Source organism: Temnothorax longispinosus, chromosome 7, assembly GCF_030848805.1.
Source record: "Temnothorax longispinosus isolate EJ_2023e chromosome 7, Tlon_JGU_v1, whole genome shotgun sequence".
NCBI lineage: Eukaryota > Metazoa > Arthropoda > Insecta > Hymenoptera > Formicidae > Temnothorax > Temnothorax longispinosus.
In genome coordinates, this window is record NC_092364.1 from 8,004,847 (window position 1) to 8,024,137 (window position 19,291).

The 19,291-nt window shown below is 35.0% G+C and overlaps 1 protein-coding gene across 7 annotated transcripts in view; it reads right to left on the reverse strand.

The window, feature by feature from the left end:
- The window catches only part of LOC139816883 (venom dipeptidyl peptidase 4), a 509,974-nt gene that overhangs the window by 222,898 nt on the left and 267,785 nt on the right, over window positions 1-19,291 (reverse strand). The window lies entirely within an intron of this gene.

Below are 19,291 nucleotides of genomic sequence, written 5' to 3' on the forward strand. Positions count from 1 at the left end.
ATCGGACATCGATACCGCGACGTATATCGCACGGGGAGTTCGACCGGGCCATCGGTCGGCCTCTTATAAATTATGTTCGAGTACGAAATACGTGCGTTTGAAAAGTGATAGGCAGCATCGCTTTTTTTTCTTTGCTCTTTCTCTCTCTCTCGCTCTCTCTTTCCCCTCTCTCTCTCTTTCTCTCCCCCCTCTCTCTCTCTTTCTTGCGGGTCACTGCTGGCCAAATTTACGGCGGTGAAGTGAAGATCGCTCATAAGCCCTATCCCGAATGCGCTATGTATCGGCTACGTGAGCGGCTTTCCAGAACGAGATTCCGCTCCATACTCCCTCGCTAATAATTCTCCCGAAGCTATCGAGAAGACGGCGGAGGTGTCCGGGTCTTCTTCTTTGCCTTCGCCGGCGAAGCGCAACGCAGCCTCATCGTCCACCGTAAATTTCCCGCCCGCGAACAGCACTTTTCGCTCTCGCACACGAGAAAAGGCGATCGTCAGCACCGAAAGTACCGTCCGCATTCAAAAATTTACGACCGCGGACCGCGATCGCCAAGACGGAGACGTCAAGAGGTACCACCAGCACTCGAACCCGTCTCGTGCCGCGTCTTTGCCTCTTCGAGGGTCATTTGGAAACTCTTGAATTATAATGTAGGACAAGCGACACGTTCTTACACACCTTAAGAGTCTTAGCCTACTAATTCTCGGACCAGCTTGCAGATAATCTCACCTTGACGAAAAAGTTGGAGTGTCAATAATATCGGTATATATAAGTGATAAACGTCGTGAATTATATTTCAAGTGTTTAGATCAGAATTTCATACAGCTCTTTATTTTTATAAATAACGTTAGAATAATTAAAACAGGAAGAAAGATGCTAACGTCGAAAAAAACCCAAAAATCAATGCTTAAAAATTAACCCTTTTCTCGGTAATGTAAGTCTATTAAATTTCTCGTAAAATTTACAGAATATTACACACAGTAAAAATTATTTTCTGAAATAAATTATTAGAGTTATAAATTACTCTACATAAAACAAAAAAAAATACATTTGTGTATTTTTATATTGTATAATTTTTATATGGTGTAAATATTATATACGTATAACATATAACGTATCTATGCCACATTAAAAAAAAAATTTTTTTAGTAAAACAAATAAAAGTTCGAGCTCCGTTATCCTTCACAGAGCATATTCTATATCTTCGCGTTACATATGTGCATATAAAATATGCCCTTTTAAATATATTATATACATTACTAAATTTGTTTTGAAGAGCAGACGTGATATCCGCTGTTTCCTTCATAAATCATGTTGATAATCTCCATTATTCCAGCGACATGTAATACTTTTGTCAAGTGAAGACAAGAACGAAGCTTATGTTTCACTCCGGATCACTGTTTCATAGCCGTCCTAGTTTTCTGCCGGCGACATTTGAGAGAGAGACTATATACGGAAAAAAAGGAGAAAAAAATTTTTTTGTGTGCATAGCCGTACTTCTCTCTTCAGAACTCTCTCATATCGGAGATATAATATTTCCTCTCGGCTCTCGAACCGTTTCTCGGATATATATATATATATATAGTATATATGTAGATACTTTCGAGTGCATTAAACCCCGAAGCTAATCTGGGCCACGCGAATATATTTGAATTTACACAACGCTACGTGGCTTGAGTAAAAGTTGCGTAAGTGCCCCCCGTACCAATCCTAATTTAATTACGAGTAAAAACCGTAGGTATAATATACGCGGCGAGTACGAACGTTGATTCGTAAATTAAGTTAATCACGGCTGATGTCGCCCGTCGATATATATGCGAAAGCAATGTTATGTAAATCAATATGCGCAAACGCGACGTGCATAGTTAAGTTACGAAGAGGACTTATCAAATAAGCGATATAAATATTCACGGTAAAAGCTTATGTTTATTTTCAGTTTCCAAGTGATTTAATGGGAATAATTGTTGCAGTCATCGAATCATAATATTAATCAAAATTTTCAGGCTATAAATATTTCGGAAAATCTGCTTTAAAATTATCTTTAATTAATAATTATTAGAGCAATAGATATTAAATAACATATTAAGTGACCACAAAAGTTAATGTAATAATAATGATTGATTAAATATCATTGAATATATTTTTTTAGTATATAAAACTGTTAATTAGTAACAAATATTTATCTTGAATATGCGTGTTTATTATGTGAAAATAATCGAACAATCATGAAATGTTGACGAAAGCAAGACTAAATAATTATCAGCGACAATAATTTCGCCACATTGAGACTATTTCAACTTGCGGTTTAATTAATATTCAATTTAAGCAAACTAATTGTTTGAAATCGGTCGATCTAACCGCAACAAAACTCCGCTTTGATGACAATGAACAATGTCAAAATAAGCGCATTGTGATTACAGCACAAACCTGCCCGTCGCGCCGCGCCGCTGCGATAGTGATGGCTTCGTGCATGATTAAGTCTGATTAAATGAAGTAGCAAACGCACGAGCGGGGAGCAAAACTTGCCGCGGCGGAAGTAAACTTGCGTATCAACACACTCTCTCTGACAAAGTCGTTTAAGTGCCCCCCCCCCTAGCCTCTTGGATGATCAGCGCGGTTGCGCGCTATCCTATTAAACTTTTGGACTCGCGATTCAACTAATTAAAATCACGTAACTCGCGACTCTCCACTCGGCTAAAAGTAAGTTAATTGATCAAATTCGCTCGTCCAATGTTTCTCCCGCCTTATTCGTGTTTTGTCTAAATACATCGACGTACCATCGTACTCTTCACTTGAAACTTTGAAAGTACGAGATAACTAAAATATTTTTCTACTAACTTTGCGTAAGATATTTATCTTATCTTTATACACAATAAATATTTTTCATCTATTTTTCTCGTTTTATTTTTATTATCTTTCGTTCATTAGAATTCTTTCTATTTAGTATTAATTTTTGAATAAAATCATTATTAAACACTATATCACATACTTGTCTAATATACTATATTAAAGGATATTATTATGATGAGAATTATTTAGAGAATTCGCATTTTTATTTGTGTATTGTTTTAATTTTGCAAGATGTAATACAAGTGCGTTCATGTCATTTTTGCCGTAAAAAATGCAATTTATCCCTTTTTTTACACTGAGGTTTTCGATCGCGCGTGACAAGCTAGAGAGGGACACAACAAGTTGACCGGTCACGATTTATTTACAAAATATACAGATATCGACAATTCTCCGACGGGTAAGACTTGTCCCCCTGTCGGTTTTTTTTTTTTTTTTTTTTTTGCGGAAAAACTTTATTTGCGCCGCAAGTGCGTGAAAAAATGCGTCGTTAAAATTTTATGGTGGCGTGCTCGCTGTATTTGCACGTCGTGTCGAATGTGCAAATGGGAGACCAGCGCGCCACGCGACGCACACAAAGCGGCCGATCGCGACGCGCAAACTGGTGCTTTTACGTAACCATCAGCTATAAGAAGAAATTCGCGTGTTCGTCGATGCAAGTCACGTTGCAGTAACAGTCAAAGTCACGCTCGCAGTATCGTTACAGGCTTCGTTATTGTTATGAATTTTTGCAATAAAAAACCGCCCCTATATAACTAACTATTACAACAGCGCACGTTACGACTTCAACGTGATCGAGGAAAATCTATCGCTATTGATTCTCGGGTATCTTACAAATCTCAACCTATTCGGCCAGCTAGCTTCTGCCGTTACTCTCTCAGCCAGTGTCGCTGTTCGTACCAAACCGAATAGATAACCGACTTCGATCATTCCAATCTCCCTCGCCTGGATTTCACGCTTTTTACAAACGGGAAACGTTACGTTGCGCGTCGGCGCGACGAAGAGAAAGAAGGGCGCCGGATGTGAGATACGACGACGCGAACGGATCGCGGATTGTTATTCATGTTTTCTGAGTCGTCGTAAGGCGAACAAGATTGTCGCGGCTGGGAATAATATCTTGCGATTACGATCGTGTTACCTATTTACCTATCTGCAAACACGCATTTCGAAGCCTCGCACATCAAGATTTCATTGTCAGAATGTATTATACAAATAAGATTCAAATAACTGTAGCATAAAATATTAAATATTCAATACGCATTGGCTGCGCAATTTTTTCCTAGAAACTGAAATAATTTTTCCTCCAGATAGTATTACCAAGATATAAATATTTTTTAAATTGTGCTTAATCAAAAAATAAAATGAGTTTTTTGGTAAATTGCGCTTTTATTTTTTAATCTTTTTATCTCATAAAAGTTTAATTTTCTTTTCTCAATATCTTTCTTTTCTAAACATTAGATTAATAGTATTATAAAAGTAATATACAGGGTGAATTTTAATGGATGTCCCATCCTTTTACCATCAATACTTCATCGAGCATCTTTTTTTTGATAAAGAGCACTTCACTTATATAGAATATGTTAAACTTTACGTCTTCGTTACAAAATGGAAAATTTTTTTATATATATAGAAAGAAAATTGAGACAAATTGGCAGATGACAATTGTGAATGGGACATCCATTAAAATTCACCCTGTATACCGTTTCAAATAATAAATATAATTATGTAGTGAATTATTTAATAATAGAAGTATTATTTAAAAAAACTATTTATTTAATATATGAATAAATAAATAAATATAAGTAAATAACTCTTTACTAAGATAATATCTAAGTATCTCCCAGTAATATTCTCTAAATATATATTGAAATCTGCGATATTATATTGTGAATAGAAGATGAAAATGAGCCGTCATACACGCGATTGCACGGACTGCGAATCCTGAGGGCGTGATAGGACCCGTTCTACCGTCAGACATCTTCTACGATCCCTTAAGTGCGCCTCAACCAAACGCACATTTCCCTCGACATGTCTGCCGCGCGTATTTCGATGTACCACCGTGTACATACTGCCATGAGTTTTGCTACGAACTAATTAACTCCGACGCATCCTATCACGCTTGTTACCTATCTGGAATCGCGTTCCGCACCTCGACGCATTTCGATAGTGAATTACCCACAGCTCCGCGTCGAAGTTACAGTTGGAATTTCAAAGTAAGAGGGTGTTAATTAATTCCTTGAATTAAAGCGTCCCCGTGGACTTACTGCGAACACTCACAATGATTATCTCATCAACGATTTTGTTGAACCATTAATTGTCGTCAACACATCCCATTATTATTAAAGTGTTTTACTTATTGAAATCTCAAGAGAGTTGCGTATTATTTTCATTGTTCAATGTACATGTTATTACTTGTTCATTTTCCATATTTAGGATAAAATTATGAAAATTGTAAGAGTAATCTTAATCCGAGACGGGATGTATAAACATTTCTCTCCGCATAACTTCTTTAAATGCATCAGATATCATTGTACCTGCTATCACGAAAGTTTCGACTATTTTAGCATAATAATTCGATTCTACCATGTAGCACTATTCGATACTGCAGGTCTCCACATAGAGACCTGCACATTGCAGTTCATATAAGGTCTGACTCGTGCACAGGTAAACAGGGTCAAAAGAAAAACTTTTCACTTTCCGGAAATCACATTGGATTTCGATTACGTGCGTTTGTGACCAGACTCGGCAAAATTTGCGACACGATACCGCTTCTCCGGGATCGCCTACCGACAGGTGCAAGTTACCGGAGAAAGAAATCTTTGAAACGCGACATGCGCGTGATTGAGTTCTCAATCTGGCCTTGTAAAATGTATATGAGCAACACAGTGCAAAATGATTAATGAACAATAAGATAATAATGGAAGAAAATATTAATTTAATCCTATAGCTAGCCACACTTATTTTCGAATCCTCAATTCGTCACACTCCGGTCCGTGAGACCGCTCGACTTTGTCGCATTCCCATTTTTATTCTAATTTATATTTTTAAGCTTTTACTGTAGAAATTGACTCTGAATAAGATGTTTATGATAATATCAGGTAAAAAAAAGATTTAAATTTAAACTGAACTTATTATAAGAAAACTAGAAAATTATGTTATTATGTGAAAACTAGAAAATCGAAAAACATTCGGCGGTTCACTGGACCGGAGTGTGGCAAGCTAGGATTAAATATTGAACCTTTAATTTCTTATTTTATTTTATCTAATATTTTGATATTAAATATAAAGAAAAAGAGAAAAACTTAGAATATAAAATTTATAATTATATATGTAGGTACATTAATTAATAATATTATTTTACGTTAACACTTTAACATTGGTATTATACATTGTATTAGTTGTAATTTTTTAACACTAAAAAAATAATAAGACTACAAGTAATATCTTGTAAAAAAAACAGAAGTCCGTTAATATATATAATTAGCAAAAAAAGATACTTAAGGAGGTTCGATGGCTTCATCGGAGGGAGTAGTGGGACGCGGGGATTCTGGAAACAGCGCACTAGCGTTTGAAGTAGTGGGAATGAAGGGGATTGCTCTGATTGGTCGCCGCGTGTATAATGCGTGCTGCTGTTCACGTCGTTCACGACCATGACAGTCTATGCAGACGAAAAATCAAGCAATTTATGCTTTAATAATTAATTTTTCTACGAAATGTGCGGTAACCTTCCCCTTTCTTTCGCTCATTTATTTGTAAATTATTAAGTTACATGTGCAAATTTCTTTTTCTTTATCATTTGAATTTTTTCTTGCACTTATTTCATTCTGAAGGTATATGCAATATGTCATTTCCCATAAAAACCATAAGAACCTATGTTAAAAATGCAGCCAGTTTCATGCAATTTTAATATGTTGTTCTGGAATTCAAAATAGAATTATGTGAATTTTTTGGGAATTTTTCACCGTCCCGTTTTGAAATAAATCTACTCCTAAAATTGTACTTTTTAGGTTTTTGGAGTAGATTTTTTTCAAAACGGGACTGTGAAAAATTCCCCAAAAATTCACATAATTCTATTTTGCATTGCAGAACAACATATTAAAATTTCATGAAATTCTCTGCATTTTGTTGTAGCCATCGAACCACCTTAAAAGAAAGATAACAGAAAAATGGCAGAGAATATTCAAACATTACCTTCTTTTATATTAATATAATTGGAAACGTGATATTTCGGTTAAGTATACAGGCCTGCGTACACAAGCAATGTACTTTTGGAGATTTATTTGAAGAGAGAAAAGGGAAAAGATGCGAGCGCTTCAAAACGCGGGAGGGAACAAAGAGATTTTTAAATGGCCACGCAAAATAAAAAGGAGTAAGGGGAAAGAGGAAGCGTGGAGGAGAGAAAAAGAGGTATAGCGAACACGAGAGTGGAGACAAGGGAAAATATGCGATTAACCCTTTATAGCGGCTGTTCCGTTATTTCACGCGATGGATCGGTGCAATTTTCGAAACAAACAGACGGCTATAAAGTATTACGAGCAAAACGGCATTTCTAAGGCGTGAATATTGTATTTATTAGACCGGGTGATAAACGACTCGCAGGTGCACCGAAAGGGTGACTTGTAAGCAACAATACGCGTAAACTTGGAAAGTTTTGTGGTGTTGCCCGCGTTACGAGGTGCAACGCGATAATCGAGAAAACCGCATCTCTACTTAAAATATCTAAATTATCCTGTGGCTTTTATATCGAAAGTTGCATTTCTTGTATACGCACCGGCGAGACATTGATTTAAAGAATTTATCAGTCGCCTGTTATCCTTCGCGACGAACACACGCTTGTGTGAGACGATGGAAGGAATTCACCCTAGTTCTTTGTTTCATTGACCGCTTATTTGCCACTAAAAGATGGTCTGGCGACAAAGAATCTCACATCTATACGGGTTTCATGGACGCATAAGTGGCATGCAGCGAAGGAAACGACCGATTCTGCGTGTAGATTCACGAATAATTGACAATATATTTCTGACTCCAATATGACTAATTGTCCAATTACTTGGGTGAGACCGAATTAATGTAAATTGTGGCGTTGGATCGAATTGATTCGTTTTATTCGTAGAATAATGCGATATATTATAATGCGTTTTTCTTTATAATTTTTTTATTGTTCTAAAGAAGGCCAAGTAAGGCACGAAACGTAAACACAAGTCTGTATACTATTATTGAGTGTATTAAATATTTTTATGTAACACGTGCATGGAAAGTGGCCCATTACGCACGCTGCGTGATAGAGACCACTTTCCATGCACTTGCAACATAAAATAGGGTGTGCAAACCGTGCGTAAAGATGAAAATTCACGGGTGCGGAGTTGACGCACGAGCCGAAGGCGAGTGAATTTTCACTTTACAGCACTTGTTACACAAATAACTATTATATTACACGTGCGTGGAAAGTGGCCCATTACGCGCGCGCCATCTGTGCGATAAATAGCCAATTCCATACACGTAACATTAACGCACAGTTTTGACTCGTGTATGGAATCGGCCATCCGTCGCACAGATGACGCGCGCGCAATAATGGGCCACTTTCCACGCACTTTGTAATATAAAATAGGGTGTGTAACACGTGCGGGTAGAGAATTGGACACTCGTGTCCAATTCTCAACTTCCCGCACTTGTTACACAAATAACTATTCTAACATCTAGTGATAGCTCGAAATTGGCCGTTTGAAATTATTTAGTTGTTGCTTTGTCGAGCGACACTTTTGTTAAAGAATCAAGAGACACGGTAGTGTCTCGCGCCAAGTACACGCGGAGCGAGACCGACCGTGACTCTTTTACGCGACGCGACGGGTTGCGAGTACCCGAGATGTTGAGATCTCGATAACGAGTGAACGGATCAAGTTCTAAGTAGGCTTGATCGATAGCTTGGGGTCCAATTAGGGGGGGGTTTCTCTCATAATATTCCGCTACGTGCCCTACGAGCGGAGATATTGCGACGCAAAGTCCAAATGTGAAAATTTATTTTTAAGATACGTATTCTACTTCTAACGCCGACGTCTTGTACGATGACGTCATAATCAGAAACGTTACTTTCACTTTTTCGACGCTGGCGGCGCAGGTATCGCCAGTTTCGATATCGCGCGCGTATTTCGAAATTAGGTCGATAGACTTATCGGTCAGGAGTAAGATTTCTATTTAGGTATTTTAGGTAAATTAGGTATATACTTATATAATATATATTGAGTCAATTCCTTCATGTTTATCTGGAGAGATTTCGTATCCTTACATCGTATTACCACCGCTGCCGGAAAAGAAGGTTCTCTACGCTTGGCAGAAAGTGCCGCTAGGGAATTTTTAAGTCGATTCTTATGAATCAAGCTTGAATTCGATGTCTAAGTATCCTAGGTTGCCGATGACGAGGACCAGATAGTGCGCTTCATAGTTTTCGGTGTCCAGGTGTAATAATACGTTGAATTCGATGTCTACGTGTCCCAGGTTGCCGATGACGAGGTCCACATAGTGCGCTCCGTAGTTTTCGGTGTCTACGTATATTAATACCTTGAATTCGATGTCCACATGTCCCAGGTTGCCGATGACAAGATCCAGATAGTGCGCTTCATAGTTTTCGGTGTCCAGGTGTAATAATACGTTGAATTCGATGTCTACGTATCCCAGGTTGCCGATGACGAGATCCACATAGTGCGCTCCGTAGTTTTCGGTGTCTACGTGTATTAATATCTTGAATTCGATGTCCACGTGTTCCAGGTTGCCGATGATAAGATCCAGATAGTGCGCTTCATAGTTTTCGGTGTCCAGGTGTAATCGTACGTTGAATTCGATGTCTAGGTGTCCCAGGTTGCCGATGACGAGGTCCACATAGTGCGCTTCGTAGTTTTTGGTGTCTACGTGTATTAATACCTTGAATTCGATGTCCACGTGTCCCAGGTTGCCGATGACGGGATCCAGATAGTGCGCTTCATAGTTTTCGGTGTCCACAGGTGTAATCGTACGTTGAATTCGATGTCTAGGTGTCCCAGGTTGGCGATGACGAGGTCCACATAGTGCGCTTCGTAGTTTTCGGTGTCCAGGTGTAATAATACGTTGAATGCGATGTCTAGGTGTCCCAGGTTGCCGATGACAATGTCTAGATAGTGAGCTCCGTAGTTTTCGGTGTCTACGTGTATTAATATCTTGAATTCGATGTCTAGGTGTCCCAGGTTGCCGATGACGAGGTCCACATAGTGCGCTCCGTAGTTGTCGGTGTCTACGTGTATTAATATTTTGAAATTGATGTTTAGGTGTCCCAGGTTGCTGATCGAGGTCCAGATAGCGCGCTCCGTAGTTTTCGGTGTCTAGATGTAATAATACCTCGAATTCGATGTCTACGTGTCCCAGGTTGCCGATGACAAGGTCCACATAGTGCGCTTCGTAGTTTTTGATGTCTAGGTGTATTAATAACTTTAAATCTGAATGTAGGACACGTAGATATCGAATTCGAGGTATTAATACACGTAGACACCGAAAACTACGGAGCGCACTATGTGGACCTCGTCATCGGCAACGTGGGACACCTAGACATCGAATTCAACGTATTATTACACCTAGACACCGAAAAGTATAGAGCGCACTATTTGGAACCCGTCATCGGCAACCTAGAACACGTGGACATCGAATTGAAGGTATTAATACACCTGGATACCGAAAACTATGAAGCGCACTATGTGGACCTCGTCATCGGCAACCTGAGACACCTAGACATCGAATTCAATCTTGATTCATAAAAATCGACTTAAAAATTCCCTAGCGGCAGAATTAAAATTATGTCATGACATAATAAAAATTCGCTGAATTAAAATTATGTCTAGACATAATAAAAATTGGACGAATTAAAATTATGTCTAGACAATAAAAATTGGATGAATTAAAATTATGTCTTGACATAATAAAAATTGGATGAATTAAAATTATGTCTGACAAAAATAATTCCGCATTTTTATTATGAGTATATACATAATTTTAATTCATACAATTTTTATTATGTGTACACATAATTTGTTTTCGAATGAACGTAAAACGTATTTGTTATAATATCCATTATTGAAAATCGATATGCGCGACAAAAGCTCTTGTATATCATTAATTATGTTATTATTTATTATATATATTTCTATCCATATATTTTCAGTATTATTGTTGCATTAGAAAAATTATTGGCATTTAGGATACGAATCTTTTTCTGTTAGTTTGTAAGTTTCATGATTAAAAAGATCATGTCGTATTATTATTAACATATACCTAAGATTTATAGAATCGTTATTAATTTTATTATATATCTCAATTGCGCGAATCTCAAATATGTTTTGTAAAAATTATGCATAATATTCCTATGCAAGGATACTTGTTTAATTATTTCTTTCTATTGCATTTAAGTATAGAAAAATATACAATTTCTATGTGTTTGCACTTTATATTTAATGAGCAGGCAATTAAATATATATGATTCAATTTGCGTCTATGTCTCTTTATTGACTGACATAGTTATATACTTTTAAATCTTTTTCTTTTCTAAAATTCAATCAATTAAATAGCAAAAACTACGTTATTATATTATATATTTTTGGTACGTAGTGTGTGCAAATGTATTTTGAAATAAAGATTATATATTTTTTACTGAATTATTTACACACACGTGCGGTTTCAGAGAATCATTTATCGCCAACTCAAATATGTTCCTACTTAACTGTTAAAATATGAAAGATAATTTTATCTAGTTGTGACATTCGCTCGAATTCCCGAAATAATTTTCAAGGATATGAGTACGAATATATATATATATTGTACTATTTAATATTTATAATTAATAGAAAATTATAAACGATGCGTTAAGTATGAGAAATTTAACAGAATTGCTTTTATCAAAATGAATTAATTTGCGATTAGTTAAAGGGAATAAAAGAATAAACAAATCAGGTAAATTTCAGACACGTGTTACAGGTGTCCATCTGTAATTATCAAAAATATCGATACCTGAACATATACAGTTGCGAACAACATTCAGTAAGACACGCGAATAAAAATAAATAAAAAATTTTACAGTTAACGACTTATTAACATTAATCATGCTATATTGCGATTATGTTTTATGTTAAAATTGAAAAATATATACAAGGTGTACAACTAAAAGGGTTACAGATTATTATTTTAAAAAAACTAAGCAAAATATTAAATTGTTGTTTTCTTTAGAAATAATAGCCCGTAACACTTTTAGTTTCATACCTTGTATAAACTGTTTATAAGATTATAAGATATATTGTTTATAAGATTAAGATGCGTAACACTACAAAAAGGCGTGATATCCGTACAAAATGACCTTTTTAAAAAAAAAGGTAAAAGAAGGCGCCAAGTACACGCATAGTAGTGTATATGTATTATGTTGTTACCCTGTTATGTTGTTACCTCGAAAAAAACAAAGTGGTAGTATTATACCTCCAAATAGCTTTACCCTGTACATACTGTTTATAAAATGCGTAATACTACAAAAAGGCGTGATATCCGTACAAAATTACCTTTTTTAAAAAAAAGGTAAAAAAAGGCGCCAAGTACACGCATAGTAGTGTATATATGTTGTTACCTCGAAAAAAAAAAGAAAGTGGTAGTATTATACATCGAAAAAACCTAAGTAACAAGTGGTAGACGTAATCTTTATATCTCGAAAAATCTTGAAAAAATCTAAGCAGTAGTATCTTTATTTCCGAAAAATTATAACCTAAGTGATACACATCACAAAATTATGTTACCTTATCAAAAAGAAGAGTCGCGCTTCAAGTGATCTATTACAATTACAAAAAAGAAATGATATCTCTTTAAATTACAGCGCCAATTACAGAGAGAACATATATATTGCCTCAAAAAATAATTGTTGCACTACTTTGAAAAATCTTTACATTGTGTCAATTAGAAAAGAATGTATGATAACAATTTTATAAGATTAAAAAATTTTATTTAAATTTAACAAGGGAATACAATATATTTAAATACAAAGTTTACATGTGTATTTTTTAGTGGTCACAAAGAATTACAGAGGTAACAGTACAAAATAAAAATATTTTATTAAAATACATAAATTTTTCTTGTAAAAAAACTTGGCGCTGCTAGACCTCGAAATTTTAAATAAATAAGGACAACAATAAATAAAAATAATTCAGAAAATAATGCGATGGGAGTAATTTTAAATGATTATCAGCGTGGATGTGCGAGTGAGTGATATGGGTGTGCGTGACGACGCGGACGGCGGATGATACGGCTTATCATTAAGTAGAGGATAAATTTATTTATTTATTTAAAATTTCGAGGTCTAGCAGCGCCAAGTTTTTTTACAAGAAAAATTTATGTATTTTAATAAAATATTTTTATTTTGTACTGTTACCTCTGTAATTCTTTGTGACCACTAAAAAATACACATGTAAACTTTGTATTTAAATATATTGTATTCCCTTGTTAAATTTAAATAAAATTTTTTAATCTTATAAAATTGTTATCATACATTCTTTTCTAATTGACACAATGTAAAGATTTTTCAAAGTAGTGCAACAATTATTTTTTGAGGCAATATATATGTTCTCTCTGTAATTGGCGCTGTAATTTAAAGAGATATCATTTCTTTTTTGTAATTGTAATAGATCACTTGAAGCGCGACTCTTCTTTTTGATAAGGTAACATAATTTTGTGATGTGTATCACTTAGGTTATAATTTTTCGGAAATAAAGATACTACTGCTTAGATTTTTTCAAGATTTTTCGAGATATAAAGATTACGTCTACCACTTGTTACTTAGGTTTTTTCGATGTATAATACTACCACTTTCTTTTTTTTTTCGAGGTAACAACATATATACACTACTATGCGTGTACTTGGCGCCTTTTTTTACCTTTTTTTTAAAATTATATTAACGCAGGATTTATTTACAAAATATGCATGTATTTATAGATATATATCAGTACTATCAGTAAATAAATATCTAAAAAATTGAAATATATTATTTAATTATTTGAATGTATCTATATGACTTCCAAGAAATTTCGATTAGATTTATGAAGATGTATTTTACGATCAATAAATTATTTCTTAAATTTCGCGTTTCATACAGTAAAGAGGTATATATTTTAACATAAGTATATATCTTACAATTAGCTTAAAACAGACCTATAGGTTTCAGCGATTTCAATTTACGCAATCTTTTATGCAATTTTAGTATTCATACTAATACTAAATATTTTGAAAAAAATATGTTATATTATACCTAATGTATCCTTGGAAGAAAACCAACGGGTTAACGTCTTTCTTCTGAAAGACGAAATATTCCAACTGTAGTCAGATGGACTCGAACCCGAGTTCTCGCAGTCTGGCACTTTTGCCACTATAGACCACACTGCCCCTCCCCCCCAGAATTAAAAAAAAATACCTTCAAGCATTAAGCTGCATTTACTTCAGTAGTCCCGACCACTCTATTAGGCCGTAGTTACCAATAGAGTGGTTGGGAAAGACTGAAGTAATTGAAGTCTAAAATGCTTAAAGGTATTTTTTTTATGTACTACGTATGTATATGCCCGCCTCACTCTTGTTGTCCGACGAGATCGTCGATCGAAGGCAATTTTTACATTAATCCTTGCGGATCTTTAATCTTTAGGCGAATTTATTTCTCGATCACTCGCACCGCGCGCGCCGGTAATATCGCGACGAGATGTGCTCTCAGAGCAGACAATAAACGTTTCCTCCTTTCATATCGTTGATCTATCTTTCCTTTATTCCTTCACTCGATTGTCTGTTTTCCAGATGAATCATATTGTCCTACGTAACGTTCTCCGACCATAATTTTGCAATCGCCTACATTTCATCAATCATTATGAAATAAATAAACGTTATGATGTTAAGCTTTTGATACATGTATTATATATTTTAAGTTTCATAAAAAAAAAAAATATATATATATATATATATACACATCATTCTCTTATATTGTATAAATAAGTATAAAGAAAAAATAAGCTTTTATGTCACGTACAGTGTACACTGTACACTGAATATAAAATGTCAAAGCGATGGCAAAGTAAAATTTCCATATGCACGCACACACAGATTAAAGAAAACGTAAAAAGGCGATTAAGAAATTAAATTCATTATGCCACTTCGCATATCAAAGAAATTGAAACTAGGTTTTGGAAATTGAACTTCTTCAGAGGAACCTTTTAAGTTATTATATATAGGGTCTTATCGAATCATGAGTATTAATAGGGAAGGGAGGCTTCACGGGAATGTTAACATTTATCAGGGAATTGCCTGACATTTTCTTTTGGGAGAAACGCAATTGGTAGACGCGCAATCGATAGAAATGTCTTTGATGACGGCGGGTATTATATACATACATCGGTACTCAAAAGAATATACTTACAAGAAGTGAACGAAGGCGGCCACGAAAGCGAACTCGATGTAAGAATTTCACGACCAGTTGCAAAAGTAGCTCAAAGAAATTCACCGAACGATTGAGTTGTGTTGTGAATTTACGCAAAGTCCCAATCTGTTCTTATAATAATTGTTATTTCGTTTTTTGTTTAGAAATTACGTATATGTAAGTACATTTAAGTATATTAACTACAAAGATGATGTATCGACTCGTTGTAATTTATAATCCATTTAATCATATTGAAAATTTTGAAGAATTTAATACATATACACACACATACACACATGTATATGTGAAAGAGTCAAAAGGCCAAGATAAGGATATATTACCAAGTTAAAATATTCTATACTTTATTGTTCAAAGATAAACAAAAACATTGCGGACGTTTCAATTTTACTAACAATAAGTCTTCCTCAGCGCAATGAATTAACAGAATAAAATCAAAGATATTTTAGAAAGTACATAGTCTGAGAGAGAACATCCTTATTTGCTCGTATTTGACCTTCTCTTGTATTTGTTTTTTACATTTAACGAGCGTTTATCTTTTTATTATTTCATTTACATATACATATATGTATATATACTTAATATTCACCGCCATGACGATCACCGGTGACCGACACTGACAATGAGCTTTCCTTGTTGATCATCGATGACTGTTGGTCATGACTCATGGGACGACAGTCAAATAAATACATCACGTATTATATTTTTGCAATTCAATATTATATATTTACTGCTATGAATTAAATTTTTTATTGTCTCTTTTAATATAAAATAATTCAATTAGTACGAACAAAAAGTCACAAATAAAATACGCTTGGCGGTAAATATGTTAAAAATTAAATATCGATATACTTAGATACGTATAATGTATATATGCGCATAAATAATTGGATTTTGTAAATTATATGAAAATTTGATGTATATTTAAAAGACTGAAGAGATTTCCTACAATTAAACATTATAGGTACTGCGATTCATCCGTTTTGGCACAGAGATATGTCAAGCTGTGAGCTACCCCCATGAGATTATCCTTCGCTCATGAATTCGTCCTCGGGAGTGGAGTGTCTGCGAAATCTGTCTTTATCCACTGTTTCTCATATGTCACGCGGTCCGCCACTATATATATTAATAGAATGTAGACCTATATGTACCTCCACAAATTCTCAAGGGACAACAATGAATGACACGGATCTTGCAAACATATTTATTAGCTTCATTTAAATTTATTTGATTTATGTGACCCGAAAGATTCGTGTTACCTTTGTCTAATTCTGTTATATTGTCTTATTGTTGAATGTTGTTAAGTACATATAAATTATGATAATTTAGAATAAAATTTTATCATTAAATTCTCTTCCTTGTTGCTGTCATTCTCGCTGATCAATTCAATAACGATACAAATACACTGTAAATCCAAGTGTGTTATTTTAACTGAACCTCTTGTACATTTCTTGCCGTTTTAAATCACGTCATTTAACACGATTGAACGTATTAACTTTTAATTTAATACAATTAACCGTGTTAAATGACGTAATTTAACACACAAAGAAATATGTAAAAAAAGCTTCGGTGTAATGTGTTATTTTTAGACATTTATACGTATAAAAATAACATATTTGAATTTGCAGTGTAGCAGGATATAACATTTTGAAAAATATTGGTGGTAAAATTTGATCTTTTGTATCAAAGCTGACTGAGAAATTTTTCATCGCGCATTACGCATAAATTTGCTCTGTTTCGCAGTTTTATAAGAGTCACATTAAATATTTAGAAAGTGCTTTTCACACGTGCGTGGCATGCCGAATGCATGCCTTTAACGCTGCAGCGTTGAGAAGGCAGGTGACTGTGAAAAATTTAGTTTTATTCCCCCGGTCAATATCAAACGACCACATCAAACGAACACTTGCATCTTAGATGCTGTAACTATGCAGAGAGGAAATATTCAATGTAAAATAACCTCGGATAAAATCTCAGTCCAATTCAAAAAGAATATTTAATACTTGCGGGACAATTTTTTACTTCGCGTTATAATAAATTAAAATCTGGAAAAGAAATTACTTTTTCTCTATTGCAAATTTAACCGCTCTAATGATTAAGTTGTCTCGTCTAAAATTTAATTAAACAATTTGTACGCGACAAAGAATTCACTTCTCAATTATCCGACACGAAATCCGGGTACAAAAAAAATTTTCTCATAAGATAACACATTTTTCGTCAACTTCGCGAATTTGCATATTAATTCGAGAAAAAAAAATATTTACTGTCATTGATAAATCGAAGTTATAGATACTACAACATGATTTGTCATGGAATAATTAATTCATTTAAAAAATTCGTGAAAAAAAGCGCAACAAACCCGATACAGATAGAATGTAAAGAGTCAAGCATACGATAACGCAAATAATATCGTTCAATAGCGAACATTTGCACAACACCGACGTAGCTGAACTAACGACGATAAGCTCACATTGTACCGAACACCGGGGGAAAAAAAATACGTGGCGAGTGTACAATAAGTCTCGCGGGAATCCTCCATCTTGAGCCGTCGGCTTTAATCCCGTTGCCGCGCGAACACGAAAAAAAGGGAATAATATGCGAACAAGAACAAAACGAGAATCCCTCCGTTTTTCATCTCTCTTAACTCCGATACGCGATAATCCATGAGTAATTATATTGGCATGCGAAAACCATGCACGTCACACATAGAGCCGGGACCTGTACAAAGCGCGCCGATTTCTTGATCACGGCGAGCTAGACAATGAACAAACCGCGCCTTCGCCGCAATAAATTTCCGCGATTCACCGATTCTATAATTCCACGCGATAATATATTAGTAAAGAGAAATTCACGTTCTACCAATGCTCGTAAATCGTTGTTCGGCGGTTTCTATGAAATACTCATGTTAATTCGGACCTTTTCATTTGCAATTTTGCGTTGTTTTCTCAACATTATGAATCGCGTATCGCATGCGTATAAAAATATTCGACCTGACTTTCGCGTACGACGGACGCCAAGATTGAAATCGTTCAATCTTGGATAAGCATCTCGCGGCAAAAAGAAAAACAATTTCGCTGTTTTACTTCGAAGCGTTTATTTAAATTCCAATGAGAGTTCCTTCGTAACGAAATTTGTTCATCACTTATTCAGACGTGCCGATCCACGATGAGAAGCAGTATAACTTCCATCTCGGCCGAGGACTCGCCGGTGAAATTTGAATTTTAAGGGCACTTTGGGTCGTAAGCTTGACTTCCAGTGCTCATGTGTTTCTTTTCCAGTACCTTTTTCCACCGGGAGGAGACACACACGTGCTGCCCATCCCACGGGCGCGGGCGGCTCGGAAATTCTTGCTATCTATCAGCCGTTTCGGAAACGACCGAGGAAAGAGCGCGCCGAATGGCGAATAAATTTGTATTTCACCGTAAGTACACTTTACCTTAATCTACAATCTAAAATTAATATTAAACTCGTTTCGCATGCCCGGCTTTCACGGGGACAATGCTAAAAGCGGATGGATAAATAAACTCATGTTTATTCTAGCAAAAATTCTCTAAGAATATAAAATAAATTAAACTTAATAAATTGAAAAAATGTCACTATAAAAAAGAAGCTAATTTAAGTACAGCGATAATAAATGCGATACTAATTAGAAATTAAAAATACGGTGTCTATTAAACAAGGACAAGAAACTTTTATTTATTTTAATTTTATAGAGGCTCATTTTTTTTAAGTAAACATATGAACGTTCTTTTTCCAATCCATTTAACAAACAATTCACATCGTTTGTGTATCTTAAAATGCATTATCGTAAAAGATTTATCATCAATTCGACGTTTTCGGTCGAGATGCAAAGAATTGCCATTCAGAACTGCCATTTAAAAATTAACGATAATTATCGCGTGCATTGAATACTGGTAAAATCGTCGTCATTTGCATTCAACAAAAAGGAATCAAGTAATATTTCGATTTCGACGAAAAAAAACGGCGAAGTAA